Source organism: Hemibagrus wyckioides, linkage group LG13, assembly GCF_019097595.1.
Source record: "Hemibagrus wyckioides isolate EC202008001 linkage group LG13, SWU_Hwy_1.0, whole genome shotgun sequence".
NCBI lineage: Eukaryota > Metazoa > Chordata > Actinopteri > Siluriformes > Bagridae > Hemibagrus > Hemibagrus wyckioides.
The window spans coordinates 23642230-23662396 of record NC_080722.1 but is presented as its reverse complement, the minus strand read 5'-3'; the positions used below and the strand labels follow the sequence as shown (position 1 = coordinate 23662396).

Sequence of the window (20167 nt, the reverse complement as noted above, 5' to 3'; positions counted from 1 at the left end):
TTAATACTAATTCAGATTTCAGTCTATCAATCTTCGTACTGTGTGTGTGTCAAATTATGCCTTTTTTTAAAATCTTAAACGGTGAATTGAAATCCCTTTTGACTGCGCTGATGGTTCGTAAACACCACACAGGAAGTAGGAAAAGAACTACAATACCTATCTGCCCCTGCGGTCACTGGTTAATTAACTACTTTCTGTTTCCAATTGCGCTAATGAGAGATTCTACAGTTTCTTCAAGACCAAACATACTCGAAGGTAAGTTGTTTGGTTTTGTACTTTATAATTTTGTAATTTGTACTTTGATAGCCAGCTGAGCTCGCGCACACCTTCAAGCACATTAGAAAATCCGATAAGTTAATAAAACAACACCGATAGTTGAAATGTGAATGTTTAGTGGTGTTTATACTTTAATCAAACTAGCTTCACCACGCAGTCGTTAGTTGATAAAAATAAATTTCATGTTTCCGAAGAAATGTAGCTTAGCCCTTAAATGTTCTGTGCAGCCTTTTAGTAGTCCACATTTTGAGTTACTATATTTCATTAATATTTTTTTTATCTTATTTTATTTTATTTTTTATCTTATTGGGCAACAAATAATAACGGGGTTAAAAAACAGTTGTATATTGTTGTTATTAGCCTGGCCAAACACAGCGCATTAGTTCGAGATATTAATTTTTTTATTATTAATCTTGGTGTGGGCAACTCAATGCTGTAACTGTCGCGCGCTTCTTTTAATGTGCTGCACTTCAGCTGAGCGTTGATCTGATTGCGCTTTATTACACTTAGGAACATGTTTTCGGTATTTTCTTCATCAGAAACATCACTGGGAACAGGAAATCTTATAAAAATCACACATTAACATTTTCTTGTAGAGTTAAAATTCCACGAAGCCCTCTCACACATGCCATTTCTTACCTAGACTTACCAAGAGTGACGAGACATCTAAGCTAGAGATGAAGTACTTTCAGAGAAAGGTAAGAAATGTGCACACATGCTTTTTTTGTTTAAAAAATCTGAATCACAAAATCATGAAAACAGAGTCCAATGAGTATTAAAATCACTACTGTGTTTTACAGTGCCTGAGTAAACAGTTGTTCACTGTATTTTCTTTAACAGGCCATGGTGTCTTCACTCTAGCTTCTTTTGACAAAGGTGATTTTGTGGCTGGGTACCAAGGAGAAATAATTGATTTCATTGAATCTCAGAAAAGAAGAAGAATTTACCATGATGCATGTGGTGTATTTGTTTGACTTCCTTTGAAAGGGAAAAACACGGTGGTAAGCTGATTAATTTAATTCAATTTGTACCATGGTTGATAGTTGGACATGTTTGTTGTTGTACATGATAGTTGGACATTACCTCTACATGTTTGTTGTTGTACATGATAGTTGTACGTTACCTCTACAGCAAATGTCCACTTAATTCAGGCACTGAACATTTTGTCTTTTCTGTTACCCTTCTGCTATGTGTATTAAGTATTGATGCTGCAAAAGAAGATGGATCTTTTGGTAGGCTCATTAATCATAACCACAAGCACCCAAATTGCAGAATGAAGAAGATTGAATGGATGGGAGGCCACATCTTTGTCTGTTTGCTTTAAAAGACATTAAAGAAGGGCAGGAAATTACCTATGATTATGGAGGAACAGACTGGCCTTGGCGTAGGAAGGTATCTATTTCTCAAAGTCTTCCATAATATTCAATGTATAACCTGGACATCATAATTACTTAATTCCTATAGTGAAATATTTAACATTTCTTGTAATGAACATTTGAAGTGTTCAAACACGGTATTTTATTTTAAATGTTAAAGGTCCCCTGACAGTTCGTTTTGGCCATGATGTGTTAAAGGTATTTTACTGCCATATTTAAGAATTAACTAGAGAACAGTGTGTATGAGTAGCTGAATGCATTGTAATTCTAACTCTTCCCAAATATTCTATATCTAACTTTAAAATCAAAAATATATTTTTGTATAGCAAAACAAATATCTTTTTCTGGGAAGGGACGGCATCTTTGTTTTGTGTAACCTAGTCTTCTTTTGGGTTGCACTAAATTTTCCAAATATGCAATAAGTCTGCAGGTTATGGAGGACAACCCTGCTGAGAACAATGTCCAAGAGAAACAGCAGCCATCACAGTCTACATCTCTTCTGGATCGTAATAGTGCTACTAGTGCATCAGTGACCGAACAGGTACATCTCCTCAGTCATAGTAGTAGTGTTAGAGCATTCTCTTTCTTTGTTGTACTTTATCACCTGCTTACTGTCTCAAAGAACACTAAGCATGATTTGAATCCATCTTCAGTGTACATAACAACAAAAGTAGAGTAGAAAGCTATTACTGGAGTGACTTTTTTTTTTTTTTTTTTACACATATATTTGTATTTGTCTATAAATGCATCTTAATTATTAGAGTTTTTTTTAATATATTCTATATCTAACCCCAAATTAATAAAGTTTATTCCTATAGTGAAATGAACATTTTTCTTGCAATGGACAGCAGAATACAGTGATGAACAAGATATGTGCATACCAAGGTTAAGGAGTACCAAAAGTGTCTTTGTAAGTTTTTCATGTTGAATTGGTACACAGCATATAATGTAAATGATTATACTTGCATCAATTTATATTATTAAATAAAGTTAAATATATTATAGTTAAATCATGTTTTGTAGTTCATAACAGAGCATTTATCAGAATCTTCCACAGCATAGGATTTGTCAGTAATGACTAGGCCATTATAAAGCTACAATTCTTTTCAAAATTATAGTACCTGAGAAAGGTGCAAATATTTAGGAATTAATAGAGTGGCAGATGTTGGCAGTACAACATTATGCAGGTTCAACTGAAATTGACTTCATTCTCATTGAATATGGCACTAATTCTTCATAATTAACTAAATTGTCATTCATTTTTAGATGAAAGACTTAATTCCTGATTCTACTTCAGACAGTGGAGAGGAATATGTCCCAGATTTCAAAGATGACAGTGATGAAAGTAGTTCAGAGAGTAGCAGGATCATTAAACCTTTAAATTTGTCGGGCAGACAGAGACCCTGTTCTTCCCAGCAGTTCTGTCCCTGATAGCACCACCCCAAATGTCATGGATAAAAGCAGTCATGAGACCATGGAGCTAACTGAACATTCTCAAGTTATAGACAGTGATGTAGCTTGCAGCAGTCCAACGAATGTTCAGAAAAGAGCAAAAGTAGTTGTAAATTCAGTCAAAAGAAAACATGAACATTCTCAAGTTAGAGACAGTGATGTAGCTTGCAGCAGTCCAACGAATGTTTAGAAAAAAGCAAGAGTAGTTGTAAATTCAGTCAAAAGAAAACATTGGTAGGGTATACAACAAGAAACACTACTGCCTGTTTTGCTTCAAACCTTGTAACAAAATGGCAAGACACTTGGAATATGTGCATTCCACTGAAAAGGAAGTAGCTGAAGCATGCCAGTTTCCAAAGGGTTCTATGCAAAGAAAAATGTTTTTTTGATATCCGACACAGAGGCAACTATGTACACAATGCAGCTGTAATGAAGTCAGGCAACAGAGAACTGTTTCCGTACAGACAACCACAAAATCAAACAGAAGGCACTGAATTTATGCATTGTGCATACCCCGAAAGTTCTCTGGAGGCATATGAAAAGCTGTAAATTGAGCACTAAAGATAACATTTCAAGACCTGGAAAAAATCGTCTCCAAGCTCTCTGTTCATATGCACAACCTGTATCTTCAAACATAAGCAAATCATTATGCAAGACAATAAGCCACATGAACCTAGATGAAATCACAGTTGCTGTCAAAAATGACAGCTGCATCATTCAGTTGGGAGAACACTTGCTAAACAGAGGTGGATTATCTGCTAAGAATGAAGCATATATCCGACAGAAGTTGCGAGAACTAGGAAGGTTACTGGTCAGTGGCAGCAAAGTTGCATCTTTGAAAACAATGGAAGATTTCCTAGATCCACAGAACTATATAAAGACAGTTAAAGCTGTTAGACATGCATGTGGATATGATTATGAAACCAACATGTACAGAACACCTTCTCTTGCCAAAAAACTTGGAATAAGCCTAATGAAGCTTAGTAAGCTTACAACAGCTAAAGCTTTGATTAACAAAGACCTTGACTTGGCACAGAAAGTCACTGGCTTTCAAGATGTGCATAAGGAACGGTGGTGTGATTTGATCTCTGCAACGGCTGCATGAAATATAGAAGAATTAAAGTGGAATGCACCTACAGTGTTGCCCTTTACAAAGGATGTGCAAAAGCTTCACACCTTCCTTGACAATGGGTAGTGGAGAAAGTAAGGATAAGAGTGATGATTTCTTGAGGGCATGTAAGCATCCTAATGTTCAATTTATGATGATAAATTTTGGGCCTGGTTATGTATCACAATATCGTATTTGGGTGATGGACTATGGATTTCCAGAGAAAGGTAGTTGTAGTGAAAGACGATTAGAAAAGTTGAGAGAAAAGTTACAAGAATGTGAGGCGTCAAAGAAAAAAGGGGAAAAAGAGAAGAGAAGTAGACTGGGTTGTGTATAATATGTGGGAAGCCTAAACCAACTTTCAATCTTCCTCTCTTCAGTGTACTAAATCTCTTGAAGACCCAGACCTGGACAGCTGCCCTCCCAGACCACTGCCTCAGAGACACAGACGACCACTCCAACCGCACGCGTCTACACCCCAACCATCCACAGCAGCTGAGCGGGACCCTCCTCCCTGTTATGCGGGACCTGGAGCCACTATGCCTTACTCCCCTGTGTGCTATCACACCTGTGGCCGAAAGCAAAAGGGGATTCAGAAGGAAATGAGACCAGATAATCCAATTTCCAACACATTCAATGGACATGACTAAAATCTCTATGTGCAGACAAGAAGATGACGAAACAGTCTCTAGATATTTTGCACGATTAACAGAAGTGCATGATCCTCACCATGGTCTCGAGCGCCCAGTGTACTTGGCCACAGCGGATATTACACCCTATGAGGCACACTTGAGAAAGTTTCATGAATGGATTAAAAGACGACATTGCAGCAATAGTCAAACAAACATGCATTACTTGGGACACTGGAAAGTTATCTCTGAATGAACAACATGCTGTGCACGCAGAAAAGTTGTGGAATGTTGCAAGACAAAAAGAGAAAGAAACCCTGGATTCCAGAGTGGATGTTTCCTGTGTGGAAAAACAGACCACTGGATACGAGACTGTCCGAAGAGACATCGCAGGGGAGAAGCGAACACAGAAGCATGAGGTTTGGTTGGGTCAGGGACGGGTGAGTAGCCAGGGAAGGGTAAGTCTGATCTTTTTGTGCAATTCAATGAAGAAAAGCTTAAGCTAACTGTTCCATTTCCACCTGTCACTAATACAGTGTCTAGCAAAGTATCAGGGGTTGCTATTACACCTATGAATGAAACTTAGGCTAAATATCATGAACTGGAATTTAAGAAAATGCCTGTGATTACGTTAATTGTTTAGCAGTTTCTAGTTGACTCAGGAGCAGGGCGTTCTGTGATATGATTGTGTGAATTTTCTGTTTCACCTAGAATGAGCTACACAGAGTCACTCTCTGTGTACTACAAGGAGCATTCAGGGATGTCAGTAATTGAGACATTCTCTGTGCCCTTAAAATGTGAAATTGTAACTACACAAACAATTTGAATTCTCTTTTTAAATCTCTGAGTGTTGCCCAATAAATCTGTTGGGTCGAGATTTGATGTGCAAACTAAATTTAAATCTGATCAGCACATCACTAGGCCTTAGGATAGAATAGGAAGATAACTACTGCTTTGTAAAATATGATCCCAGACCCCTGCTCTGTGTATGAATGGAAACTGAGTAATTCCTCTCTCACTGAACCACATGAGCGTCATGAGAAAGAATGGTACAGGAAGTTAGATAGGCCAGACCTACTGATATTGAAGTGTAGGGTATGGAATGAACACAGATGTGCTGTACAGTTGTGGCATTTAAGAATGCATGTTAGAGGGACAGGAATCCCACAAAAATCTTAAGATTCTACAAATGCGCTCTTCAACTTACACACTTGTTTTGAGTGTAATGGATAAAACATATTGTGCCTAAAAGCTATTTTAAGCCATTGTTATAATATTATAGCAATATGTAAAAATTTGTTCATGGACTGGTCAAATAGTTTTTACATCATAAGCGTTTGATCGTTACAGTAGCGCACATATTATCTTGTCACGTTTACAGTATATATTCTCTAAAACACTTCTAAATATGAAATATATCTATCTATCTGAACATGGTCTTTAACAATCACTGCGGCATCTCACTCCTGCTGCTATGTACTGTGAACTCGTGCGCTCTGAAGCTCGCCGGACCAAACAAGCAGATACGTGTCCGCTGACTTTTGTTACTTAAGGGTCGGTGCAAGTTTTTGATTTGATATCTTTTATTAGCTGATTTTTAAGAAATGTAAAACTTCTGTCAGGGAAACCTGTTTGATGTCTGTAAGCAAAGACCTATCCACACCTATTCACATTTATTTGGTGAAAAACTATAAGTCCACCTAGAGTATAAATTTTAATAAAATAACATTTAGTAAAATTAATACACGGATGCTACAGTATTGGGACAATAAAAACTTTCCCTTACCGACCCCTAACCCTACCCAGTAAATACTTTATTCTTAATAAAGACTCGATAGACTCGATAAGGATCGTTTGATCCTTATCTGCAATTATCTTGTCATGTTCATATTTTTGTCTAAAACGCATCTAAAAATGAAATATATCTACAGTGAACATGTTAAATAAAAAAAATGGAATGTATGTCCCACAAAGCAGAAGCTTCTGCCTAATATAAGTTATGTGATTCTCACGAATTTCAAACATGAAAATATTAAAAATGCTTTTTTTTTCAGACATTAAGAACAAAGTCTGGAGTATTTGTGCACATTAATTTAAAAACTTTTACTTATCATTTAGCACCTTTTTGAACATAATTTCCAAAATAAGTCCTAAAAAATCTCATTACCACAACACTGTGAAAACATTAACATTGATAGAAAAGCAAATACATTTTCACAGTTTTAAAAATGGATTATTAAGTCATGCACAGTTACTTCAAGTTCTGAAATAATATTTATTTTTAATTTAACAGTTTTTAAAATTTTGACTGATTTCTCTCTACCACAACACCTTCCACAATTTACCATTTTACCAAATTACCAATAACCATTTTTTCTTTATATTTTGAAGAAACCTGACATTTTTTCAAAATGACATGACAAACCTGAGAGAACATAATTTTAAGATTCTGCACATGCATCTAAAATCAAAGTATTCTATTTCTATTAATTAAATTAACATCTAATAAACATGAGTTTCGGTAATGATATATAGGTTTCGGTAATGAGGTTAATTATTTCAGTAATGATAAGTATACTAGTCTGAGATTTATACTGAGACTTGTCTGAGATAATGCAGAAAGAAATAGATAATATTTACACAATCATGCATTCAAGTTCAAAACAGTTTTATTGTGTAGTGCTTCAAAAATACAAAAGCCAAAAATAAAAAAAAATTAAGAAAAACATTAAAACAGGAATAAACAGGACAACATTTCAACGTTTACCTAAAAAACATGAACCATTTTACCATGGCACTAAAAAATAACTGACCACTGTCTTTTTTTCTTTTCATGTTGCTTCTTCGTCAGCTCTTCAGTTTTCTTTATTTTGCCAGTTTGTTTTCGTTTTTGATACCTGGAAGCGGAAAGAAAACCTTACGTTAAATTAGTCTCATAACATGGGGGAAAACGTTTTATGTATACATCATATAGTATAGACTTGATGCTTACTGTGTGTGTGTGTGTTCTATACTGGGCCTGAAGTTGTGGGGTGGGGTACAACTTAATTTTAGTCTTTGAAATGAATTGAAAAGTAAACTAAACAAGAAAATAAAAAAACCAAACAAATTACTAACAGAAGAACAAATAACTGTTTATTTATTATGTAATTAAATTACTAAATTATAACAAAATTGTGCAGCTAATTTATTAGGCTGCTGTCACTTTAAGAATCACATGACCAAAGTCCAGCACCAAATCCTGTTATAGTAGTGGCTAAAGGGGTGGGTGTGTGTGTGTGTGTGTGTGTGTGTGTGTGTGTGTGTGTGTATACACTCATGTACATTTCCTAACACTGCAGGATGTTTATTGCTAATTACACCTGCTGTAACCTCTCCAAAACTAACCTCCCTATCTCTCTCCTAACCTCCCTCTTCTGTACTCCTCCAGCAGTTCTGGGTTTCTCTAGAATTTTTCCCTGAACTTTGTCACCCTGGCCTTTGCTAAAGCTTTTTTTTCACACTTGCTGATTGTCTACAATGAAACAAATCATAAAGAAATTAATATTAAATTCATAAGAGATATTTAAAGTTCTCTTTACCACAACTGGCCTTAAATGGTTGCGGTGTATGAGAATGGTGTTGCAGCGGATGAGGTGCCTCAAGATGTTTTGCTAACAATAGAGAAGCCATGATGGCTTTACTAATTTTTTCTCAATGCATATAAGAAGACCTGAATAAAGTACATTTTCATAGAAAAATTGTAAATCTAAAAATTTTCAAAATGTAGAAAACTTCCTGTTTCGGTAATGATAATCAAAAAGTCGTGTTAACATTCTGACAATAGAATATTTAACATTTAACTGGAAAGATATAAAAAGATGATCTTGCCTGGTCACCATCTTGAAGTAACTGTCCCATGTGCTCCATCACACATAATCAAACTTTATTTACATTCTGTATTTGTGTTTGAACAGTCCTCAAAAAGTGTTGCGGAGTGTTACTGTCAATTCACAGCGGTATGTGGACATGATTCAAAACCTTTTTAAACCGGCTCTTAAAGAAATGAACCTAGGAAATGTCTGGTTCCAACAGGGTGCCACGGCCCACACAGCCCGAGCTTCGATGCCAGTTTTGAGGGCAGTGTTCCCCGGACGGCTCATCTTGATTCGAGGTGACATCCCGTGGGCGGCGCACTCGCCCGATCTAACACCCTGTGATTTTTTTATTTTTTTTTTTTATGGAGTTACCTCAAGGCAGAGGTTTTTAAACATCGCCCCACAAACCTGCTTCAGCTGAAGAATGTTATTCGGCAGGAAATAGCCCGAATTCCGGTGGACATGTTGGAACGTGTAGAGGGAAACGTCAGAAATCGTTTGCCTCAGTGCATAGAGAACGGTGACCACCACCTTTAAGATATTTTGTTTAAAACAGCATAATTTGAAATTGTTCTTTCATTATCAAAAAATACATTTTGTTAATCAGCTACAATTTTTCTTTCATTCGCCTTCAAAAAAGGGAAGTTTTTGCGCCCCACCCTGTATATTGTTTATGTAGAGTTCAAATGTAAATAAAGTATTCATGATTTAATTACTCTTTTTTCATGCTTGAAACCTGCATTGAACATAACTTACGTTATCGTCCGCCGTTATACATACAGTATAACCGTTATACTGTACTGTTTATATTGTGTGATTGCCTACATTTTAGTTTAACACTACCGTGAACTCCAATTTACAGTTAATTTTCTAATTTTTGTTTTCATTTTTCGGTGTTGGAATCTTAATTCCCACATTCATCTGAGTTTATGTAGCGCATTTCTTTGAGATTAAATGGCATATAAAAAAGCTTTACAGGAGCCTCCGCCTACTACAGTAGTTTTGATATACTATCTGATTTAATATTGTTTGTTAATTGTTTCACAGCTTAAATATACATTAATTTACATAGACAGCAGGATGTTTGTTAGTGGATTAAAATAGGGGAAGTTTTACAATGTTTTTGAGGTGATCTCTTCGCCTTTCTTCCCCAAAGAGGTGCTAAATGTAATTTACATATAAAAACCAGTTCGACTGGTGTTCAGACTGAGATCTTCCCCCACAACACTTCCCCCACATTGACTTTTAGGGTTGGGGAGGGTTTACTCTTATGAGTTAGATTGTCAGAACACGGTGCCGAATTCGGGGATAAAACTGTACAATAACTCACCTTTGTATGTCATAATCTAGTCTTTAGTTAGTTTAATCAGTTTAATACTTTCTAACCAAAATGATGAGCAAGCTGAAGAGTCTGCATAATGTTTATTTTTTTATTTAATGCAATCAGACCGTTTTTATTATTTCATTTATGCCATTTCATTGTTTTGGCTAGTGGTGATCTCTTTGGCTGTGACAATGTACCTAAAACAAGGGAAAGATATTAAATATTTGACACTTTAGGCAAAACAAACTACAAAGTATTGTATCATTTGTGATAGCGTTGAGGTAAGTAACTTACGGAGTAATTTTGCGAGGATTACGTTTGCGTGATGCCTGTTCTTAGTAATGTCTTCTGATTGTGCAGAGTGTTGCATGAACACCAATAGAATTCAGATGGCGATGTATCTCTCGAGTGGAACGTCCTGCAGATCTCCTGATGTCTTGGGAATGAATCTTGCTGATCTTGGTCATTTTAAAATCCCGTTATTGTGCATGTGGATACAATGCATTTATCCATAAGATTTCATGATGTCATTGGGGGCGTGGAAAATAAGTGAAAATGGGTTGGTGATATTGTACATCTATATGATGGACTATTAACAAGTAGTACTTAGAACTTAATGGGGAAAGGATAGAATAGCAAGGGTCTTGCACAAAGCTTGATCACCGAAACAAAAGTCATGCTGGGTGATGATAAAAGTAGAAAGTCTTGTCCATTAACATTTATCAATAGATTATTAATTTAATATGCCATGACCTGCAGGGAGACTGCATGGGTTGCAGATAATTTTGCTAGGGTGTAGCGACAGTGGCGAGTACTATCAAACTTGCACCTTGTGAACATTGGTTTGTATAATTAATTAAAATAAATAAACAGCACATGGCCCAAAATGGAGGAATAAAATAATAGTTTAATTTTTAAAAAAAAGCTAAAATAAAAACATCCTGAGATTAAAGTCATTATAATACGAGATTTTACTAGTAGTTTTTCAAAGAAAATTAAAAATAAACAAAATTGCTGGAATATAGTCATAGTATTTCGAGAATAAGTATAAGTATTTAAAGTATTTTGAGTATTATTAATGTGAATGTTTCATATGTGAATGTAGTGTATTATTACTGTCTTAATGCATTAAAGCCATGTAGAGAATACGCTGAAAGTAAAACTTTGCTCATTGCGTTTAGATTTCCATCTCCCATCTCCATCTTCAGATTTGCATGTGCCATTGCATGTACCAAACACACATTGTGTTTTATTAATAAGGCAGGCTGCTTGTTCACATCACAAATATTTCGACTTAATTCTCGTTATATTGATTATACTCTCCAAATATTACGATTGTCCCCGTAAATTTGTTTATTTTTACTTTTTTCTTGAAAAACTACTAGTTTAATCTCACAATGTAATGAGTTAAATCTCGAGATGTTTTTATTTCTTAATTTTAGCTTAGCCATAATCATCCGTTGTAGATATACATTTATATAAAATTGTTTATATATGTATATCTATCAAAAATATATATCTATATATATCAAAAACATCACAAGACGATGTGGAATTGTGATTGATAGCAAGTATTAATTTACAGATAAACAGCTGTTTTAAGTGTTTTAACCAGTTTTAAGAGATTTTATATAAATCAAAAACGTCACAAGACAGTATAGATTTGAGATTGAAAGCAAGTATTTATTTACAGAATAACTAAACAGTTAAGTGTTTAAACCAGTGCTTGTAGCATGACACCTTAAAACAGGGGAAAACTTAATTGTTTCTTTCTGAGAAGTTCGTTAATTCTATCTTTTATTTGCTTCCAGTCCTGGGCTGTGTTGTGAAATTTCTTTCTACTGAGTCCTGATATACGTGAAGAGGAATAAACCTTTTAAACAGACGAATAGCAAAACGATCTGCTCTTGGTTTGACATCTGGTCCTGCTGAATTCAGATACATTTGTTTCTCCTATCTCCAGAGGAACGTGATTTAAAGTCACGTCAGGTTGAATTACTCCCTGTATAAGAGACCGACGAACATGGTGATGTGAGGCGTTTGTCTGTGTTTCAGGCAGTCTCAAACAAAAGGACGTGGCATTGGACACAGAAGAAAACCCAAAATTTTCTCATGGTTGTCAGTCGATGGTTTGAGTGTTCTGTGTTTGATGGTGAGTCCATTGACGAAACGTGTTCTGATGCAGTTTGCTGATTGAAAGTGCAGTCAACGAGGCAGTGTAGAGGCCACTGATGGAAAACCTAGGCCTACATCTGCATCGTCCAAGTGTCCGCTGGCTGAAGTTGGGTTTTCTTCATAGGCAGACTGAAGAAATGGTCCATTTTCAGAAGACTCTAGACTCGGAGTCTCCAAAAGAGTCGACATCAATACAGGACTGTCGCCAGCATCAACCAGACCATCTGTGGAGGTGGACGAGACGGGTGCCTTTTCTTTCAAACGCTCTTCCAACCATCCAACTCTTGCCTCCAAATTCAGAAGCTTTCGTGTGAATGCCGTTAACTTGTGCTTTGAAAGTTTCACTACGGCGGGACACTGGTTTTTAATCAGTGCAGCCTGAAGAAACCAACGTTAAGAGTAATTTTAATACATTTATTATGACATGGACATGTACATGAGTGTTTATCAGTGTTACAATAAAAACAATTACATACCGATTACAAGCCGAGTAGTTGCTGTTGTTTTTGTGCCTTGATATGGTTTGTTCTCCTTTCCAGATTTCTGTAGAGACATTTTGATAGTTAACACAGAAGTAACCCCCCCCCAAAAGATAGTGTGAATGTTTTGGTATTAACTGCATTTACAAAAAAAAAAAACATTTACCAGTTGAAAAGACTGTGAAATGGTTAGGACAACCGCTTGATGCTTGTTTTTTCAAAGCCTATTCAGATGTGTAATCTTTTAAAGATAAAAAAATGTTTAGGACAACTACGTAGCATAGTAATGTAAAATAAAGTGCCTAATTAATGTTTAAGTATTTATTGGGTAGGGTTCGGGGTCTGTGTGGGGAGGGATTTTATTCTCATAATAATGCAGCATCCACTTTATTATTTTTATAAATATAATCTTTTATACTCTGTTAATTATATCCTGTTAATCTGCAAAAATACTGACATGCAAATAGTGTCTGCCAATATATATGTGACTGATTTACTGTTTTCTGCATAAACTCTATAATATGCCAGATCAAAATACTTAGGAATAAACATTACCTGGTCCCATACTTAAAAAAAAAACTTGAATCAGATTTTCAACGGTGGAGTGTTATATATTTGTCTTTAGCTGGTAAAATCAATTGCGTTAAAATGAATGTGTTACTCAGACTATTGTATTTGTTTCAGTGTCTTCCAATCTTCTTGCAAGAGACCTTTTTTCAGTCAACGCCTTTATATGGGGGGGGCAAAAAGCCAAGAATATGCAGAGTGTTTCTTGAAAGACCTAAAAAGGATGGAGGATTGGTGCTCCCAAACTTGCTCAATTATTATTGGGCAGCAAATTTACAAAAAGTTGTTTATTGGTTTCAGTCCCCACATACAGAATGGTGTGAGGTGGAGGCTAAATCTTGCTGATTACAATGAAGCCACCATTCTCACCATCGCAGTTTTCCTCAAATCCAGTTGTAATTTCGACTCTCAAAATATATAATCAGTTTAGACAAGCATTTCAACTCAGACATTTCCTTGTAAACCCCCATATATAATACAGCAATACCTTGACTTACGAGTTTAATTCGTTCTGTGACCGAGCCCGTAACTCAATTTGCTCGTATATCAAATTAAATTTCTCCATTAAAATGAATTGAAATGCTATTAATCCGTTCCAGCCCCCCAAAAACCACACCAATTTTTTTTGTTACATGTTTTTAAATAAGAAAAATGTACATTATAAATAACAAATAATGTATAAAAAAATAATACATAATAAAAAAGAATGTAAAGAAATAAACTGGTTTTATTAAGTGTATTTACTTTGAAGATCAGACGAAGATGCTGGTGGAGATGGAGGAGATTGGCGGAGGAGGTTGGCGGAGTTTTTCATTTCGTGCTCTATCACTTAACTTACTCGCTACACACTTAATGCTACAATTAATTGCTAAATTTAGTTTACACACTATGCTACACTTTATCGCTAAACTTAATTGCTACCTTTCTTTTTTTTTTTCACTTCAATTAATCTTCTTCTTCACTGACTTTTGCCTTTTTCGCCACACTTTCCTCACTTTCACTTGCAGGGCGTTTCAATAAAAACCTGTGGAGGAGGTTTGTTTCTTCCTCCCTTTCAAAATGTTTGGAAAATGAGTGAGGCAAGTGTCGTTACACAGCTCCAACGCACGACCTGGAGAGATCACCACGTGAACTGAACGCTTGCTGGGCTACCTAGTGGCAGGTGGCGTAAGCTTGCTCGCTCGTAACTCAGATCTTGGCTCGCATCTTAAAGCAAAAAATCGACCAAATGGACTTAGTTCTTAAAACCCCTACACACCTTAAGGGCCTCATTTCCAAAATATATAACTCAATTATGACATTGCATAATATATCACTAGAGAAGATTAAAACAGAATGGATAGGAGAGTTGGCATATCCGAGGACAATTTGGATAAAGCTGTGGACAGAATAAATAGGACTTCATCCTGTGCACAACTCAATCTGATTCAGATTAAAGTTCTCTACCGTATTCACTACAGTAAAACTAAACTGGCTAAACTATACCCAAATATAGATGAAACACATGATCGTTGCAGTGTGTGTAAGGCAGATCTAACCCATATGTTCTGGTCATGTTCTAAACTGAGACGATTTTGGTTTTCAATATTCGAAATTTTAAATTCAGCATTTAATCTAAGAATCCATCCTAACCCAGTAATGGCTTTGTTTGGAGTAAAAGATGAAGACATTCACATTACTAAAGACAAAGAAAATGCCTTGGTATTTGCAACATTAATAGCTAGAAGAAGAATTCTTTTAGAGTGGAAATCACCAATGCCACCTAAACTGTCATTATGGATTAGTGATATAATGTTCTTTCTAAAAACTGAAAAAATCAGGTATTTTTTTGGAGGATCAACCAGAACATTTTACAAAATATATTGGATCCGTTAATAATCTATATCGAGAAGAATATACTCCTCTAACTTTGACTCCCTCCCCCCACCCCCTTTTTTTAAATTTTATGTAAATTAATTAATTTATTTATTTTATTTTATTTTATTTTATTTACTTATTATTCTTATATTCAGGGTGAATAGGGGGCTGGCTCAAGTCACCTTTTACCCCAGCCCCAGCTAGATTTGCACCTTCCATTCACCCCTTGCATTAGCTATGAGTAGCCTCTGTTTGACTGGCGAGAATGACTTTTCTTTTCTTATGTAAAAAAGAGTCAAAAACATTACTTACTTCCTTACTTTACATTACTTGTTTCTGTCCAGAAATACAAAGTGAAGGGGCTGGCCCTACCCTCATCCAACTTTATCCTTTTCTGACAAGGGCCTGCTGAGCCTTTTTTCTATCTCTAGTTTCTTTTCATTCACTCAAATCTTTCGCCTTTTACTAAAGATTTCCATGGAGAGGAACGTCAATGAGTTTGACATATTTTTGTGGGATTGGGATTTGCTGTGGCAAAGCTGTAAGTGGTTCAGTGTTAGATGAAGTTGTCAAGGGGGTGGGCCTTATTCTGTGATCTTGCCTTCTGCCTACCTGCAAAGGCGTGGTCTCAGGCTGTCTGTCATGCCATGGAAATAACAGACTATCGCTTTTTGGCCTTTTGGCTAAGATCAAGTGTAGCCATGCAGAGAGCAGTGGTGCAGCTTCGTCATTCTGTTCGGGTTGAGCTTCATAGCGACGTTGCAGCGGCTGTAAAGAAATGGTTCGGTTGGGATTGGATACTGCTCCTGGTGCTCAGGGACTTTGGCAGAATGGCTCACTCCAAGATCCTCTGCCTACAGGATTTCTGCTCTTATGGATTTTTGGACGTCACCTTTGCTGCCTTCACGGACTGCTCTGCCCTTTACTACCGGTGCTGTCAGCACATGGAGGAGGAGGTGCTTTGTGGTCTTGGCTGGTTCGGCAGTAGAACCTGCAGGCACATTGAGGTGGAGTTGGGACAGAGAGGAAGGGGTCTTTAGCAGTTGAACACGACCGTATTGTTTCACCACCTCTACGCCGGGTGGCGGCATTTGCGAGGTCTGTACACCACCCAGATCAAGTGGTGGGAGGGCCCCAAGAGGAGGATTGCCATCCTGTGCCGCTGGTGGGGACAGGAGATGGCGAGGAGGAGGGAAAGGGCAGAGATGTGGTCCAGGAGGATGTGCGAGGCCTGGCAAGACGGAGATCACGGGTGGCTCAGGGACGCTAGCGAGGCCTTACAAGGCTGAGCATAGGTCGTACATCAAGGGCCTGAAACGTGGCCCTCGCATAGTTTCTTCGACTGAAGAGATGCTAGAAGTCATTGGGAGAGAGATCTCCTTGAAGGAGGTAGAGAGAGCTATGCTCTCCCTGAAGAATGGTGTGGTTCTTGGCAGGGAGGGCTTAAAGGCATGGATGTGTGGGATGAACCTGGCACTGATCAGAGACGCGTTGGCATGGGCTGAGCAATGGCGGGTATCATTGGTGCTGCTGAGTCTGGCCCAAGAGAAGGCTTTTACTCGCGTTCCTCTTTTCGCTCCTGGAGTGGATTGGCTTTGGTCCAGTTTTTGTCGCCATGGTCCGACTGCTGTACACAGGGGCAGTCAGCCGGGTCATCCTGAATGGGCTCCGCTCCGGGCTGATCAAGCAGTGAGGAGGGGTAAGACAGGGTTGTTTGCTGTCGCCTTTGCTCTATGTCCTGTACTTGGAGCCTTTGGTGGAGCAGCTAAGAAAAGAGACTGCATTCTAGGGACTGCATGTCCCAGGTGCAGGACGGATGAGGACCAAGGTGTCCATGTACGCTGACGACGCAACTTTGTTCCTTGGCCAGGACGAGGATTTTGGCATGGTGAATCGTGCCCTGGAGGCATTCTCTGATGCTATGGGGGCACGCATAAACCACGGTAAGTCTGCAGTCCTGTACGCAGGGGCGTGGGATGGTCTCAAGATCTTGGGTGTTGTCTTCTGGAGAGAGGGCAGTGCCCAAAAGAACTGGGACATCGCCCTGGGCAAGTTACAAGCCAGAGCCAATAGCTGGAGCAAAAGGGACCTCTCCCTTACCAGAAGGGTAGTTGTGGCATGTTCAGACCTGCTTGCAGGCCTTAACCACCTAGCCCTTGTCTTCACTATCCCGTTTGTGACAGGGAGGCACCTGGAGCGTGCCCTGTTTACATTCATTTGGTGGGGGGGAGTTAGCAGGTTGCCCGCGTCACCATGTGCACGGAGCGGGAAAAAGGGGGAAGGGGAGTGTTGTGTATACCTCTTAAGACCATGGCTATGTACATGGCCTTCCTGGCCAAGCTGAGGAACAGAGGGCCACGTCATCGCTATTTGCGAGGTTCTGGATTGGCTTTGATCAGTGATCCCATGGAGGGGAACTTTGCCATGGTCTATCGACCACTCGTGGCACTACCAGAAGGCGGCCGAGTTCATTCGCAGCTACCCCTGGTGTCTGGTGGACAGCCTTGTGCTGGACCACTGAAAGTTGTATAAAAGATGGAGTGACTGCTGGGCAGCACAGTTGGGTGAGACCCACCCTGAATGCCAGGGGTTGAGTGGGCAGCTCTGCAGCCCACCTGGTTGGATGGGGCCTGCATTGGCCGGTGACTCTGGGATGCCTCCCTGTCAGGGAGTGCCTCTACCGCCATGGCATAAGTCGTACACCCTGTGTCCGTTCGGATGCGGGGGTGAGGAGACGGTCAAGCACGCCCTGTGTTTGTGTCCCATCATGGCACAATTCAGGAGGTGGGTCTCAGAGGGGTGGTCGGCCGAAAGGGAAGCAGACATAAACCACGACTTCATGCGGTACAGCAGAGGGTTGAAGCGGATGGGATAGGAGACGGCAAAGCCATTGTGGCAAGCCATTTCAGTGGCGAAGTGCGTTTTGTGGGGCATGCGATGCTAGTGCACCCGGAGTCTAACTCTGCATGGTTGACCTGTTCCATGTGTTCAGGGCCAGGCTCATGAAGTTGTTTTTTGTTAAGTACCGTACTTTGTCATTTTTCTTTTCTTTTCTTTTTTTCTATCAGTAGCTATAAAATATATCAGGGTGAAAAGGGGACTGGCTCAAGTCACCATTTACCCCACCCTCAGCTAGATTTGCATTTTCTGTTCAATTCCAGAGGCTAAGAAAAGAAAAGTAAAATGACGAACAAAAAAAATTAAATGTCTTGAAATCAATGGAATACTAAGTGGAACAGATGAAAATTGTCAATTCAAATTTGAAGTAGAAGAGAATCATGGAATCTCATTACATCACAGAATTCCAAATCGTTCCCACCAATCAAACAGAGGCTACTCATAGCTAATAATAGAGGTGAATGTAAACTGCAAATCTAGCTAAGGGGCAGGTAAAAGGTGATTTGAGCCAGCCCCCTATTCACCCTGATATATTTTATAGCTATTGATAGAAAAAAAATGACAAGAAAAATGACAAAGGACTTCTGTGATGTAATGGGATTCCATCATTCTCTTTTGCTAGTCATCATTCTGCTTCTTCTGACCTTCTATTGCTTTTTTCTGCTTAGAATCTGTAGCTAAAAACCTAGACTTAGCATCCTGATTAACATGAAGCTCATGTCTGCTTATAGAATCAGTAATGCATTCAACTTTCTTTCAATCCTCATGTCACAATGAAGGGCTATGAGTTGCCTCCGTTTGACTGGCTGTTCTCACTCTAGACTGAGGATAGGGACACAGCCAAATGATGGTTTCACTGTTACATTTACAAATGTATTGCTTCAGAATGTATTTTACTGATTAAAATTGTGAAAGAACTTGAATAAATGTTTATAATCCGAAACAATCATCTTAGAATATCCACAATGAGTGTGACTGTAGATCCACATGCCATGTTCTTGGTGTCCAAATTCACTGAACGTTGCCCCAACTTGTTAGAACTTACATTAAAACTGCAGTAAATGTGCGACAACATTCAGAGACATAATGCAAAACTCAGCAATTATTAACATCAAGTACACAGATTAAACTGCCCCAAAGAGTAGCACTTAAGTGATGACAGGAAAATCAGTGCTTCTATTTGACGTAATGTAATTGTGTTTTATTTCAAGAGTATTGAATGCCATCTTACGAGCAAGTATTTAAATAAAAGCCTTTCAGCACTGAAAATCATTGCCTCTACTACATTATCAAATATGACATTTATGGCAAATGCCTTCTTCATTTAATCTTTACCTGCAATAATTACCATTGACAATACAGTCATTATATTCCCTTTCTTCTACGAATTCTTCATGGAGATAATATATCCCATAATATCCCATATTAAAGGCTAGAAAATATTTTGATTATAGGTTTATTCAGTGAAGCAAAATTAATTATATTTATACTGCCATACTCAATATTATTTATAAAAGAAACATTATGCCTGTTTGAATTATAATATGCTCATGTTGCACGATTCACTTATACCTTCTGAACACCTTTTTCTTTCTTAGTGACTCAAGTGCAAGATCTTGCCAGACCTTAGATGTCAGATGTTACAGTAATACTACAGTAAACATGCTCTATTTAGGGTAAAATCAGAGGTATATTGCTTTAATTGTAAAACACAGGGAAGTCAAATGTAATTGCTAAAAATGGCATTTGGCTGCTGTCATTGGATGATTGTGTCTGTTGTGGATTGAAAACAATCATAAAATAAAGAAAGATAACAAAAAAGGAAGCACGGTTTTAGCAGTCATGATACAAGCACCATCTTGCATTTGTGAGATGTCTACAGAGATTGTAACCCTGACATGGGCCTGGATCACCCTGGGATATACAGTAATTCAGTTTGGATGAAATGATATGATGCCATCCATTATGAGATGTCTGACAGACATGCTGAGATCTGAGTGGTGTCTGAGGGAGGGAAGGACAGAGTAAGTTGAGTGTCACCTGTATTGTACTGAAATAAAAACCACTAAAACCCCTGTGAGAATATGACTTCACCAGAGATTAAGTATAGAGGGAGAACAGTAGAGAACTGAGTACTGAGCCTTGTAGGACAAGTCTGTTATTGCCAAA

General features: G+C 38.1%; 1 long non-coding RNA gene and 1 other non-coding gene across 2 annotated transcripts; both read left to right on the top strand.

Annotated features, from left to right (window-relative positions):
* Positions 1–206: 206 nt before the first annotated feature.
* Positions 207–7316, top strand: LOC131363360 (uncharacterized). Its single transcript, XR_009206307.1, has 6 exons — positions 207–255; positions 920–974; positions 1117–1277; positions 1477–1668; positions 2076–2193; positions 4593–7316. It is a non-coding gene; the product is annotated as an uncharacterized LOC131363360 (long non-coding RNA).
* An 8206-nt stretch (positions 7317–15522) lies between these two features.
* LOC131364216 (U5 spliceosomal RNA) lies at positions 15523–15638 on the top strand. The gene has a single exon (XR_009206433.1). It is a non-coding gene; the product is annotated as a U5 spliceosomal RNA (small nuclear RNA).
* Positions 15639–20167: the final 4529 nt, after the last annotated feature.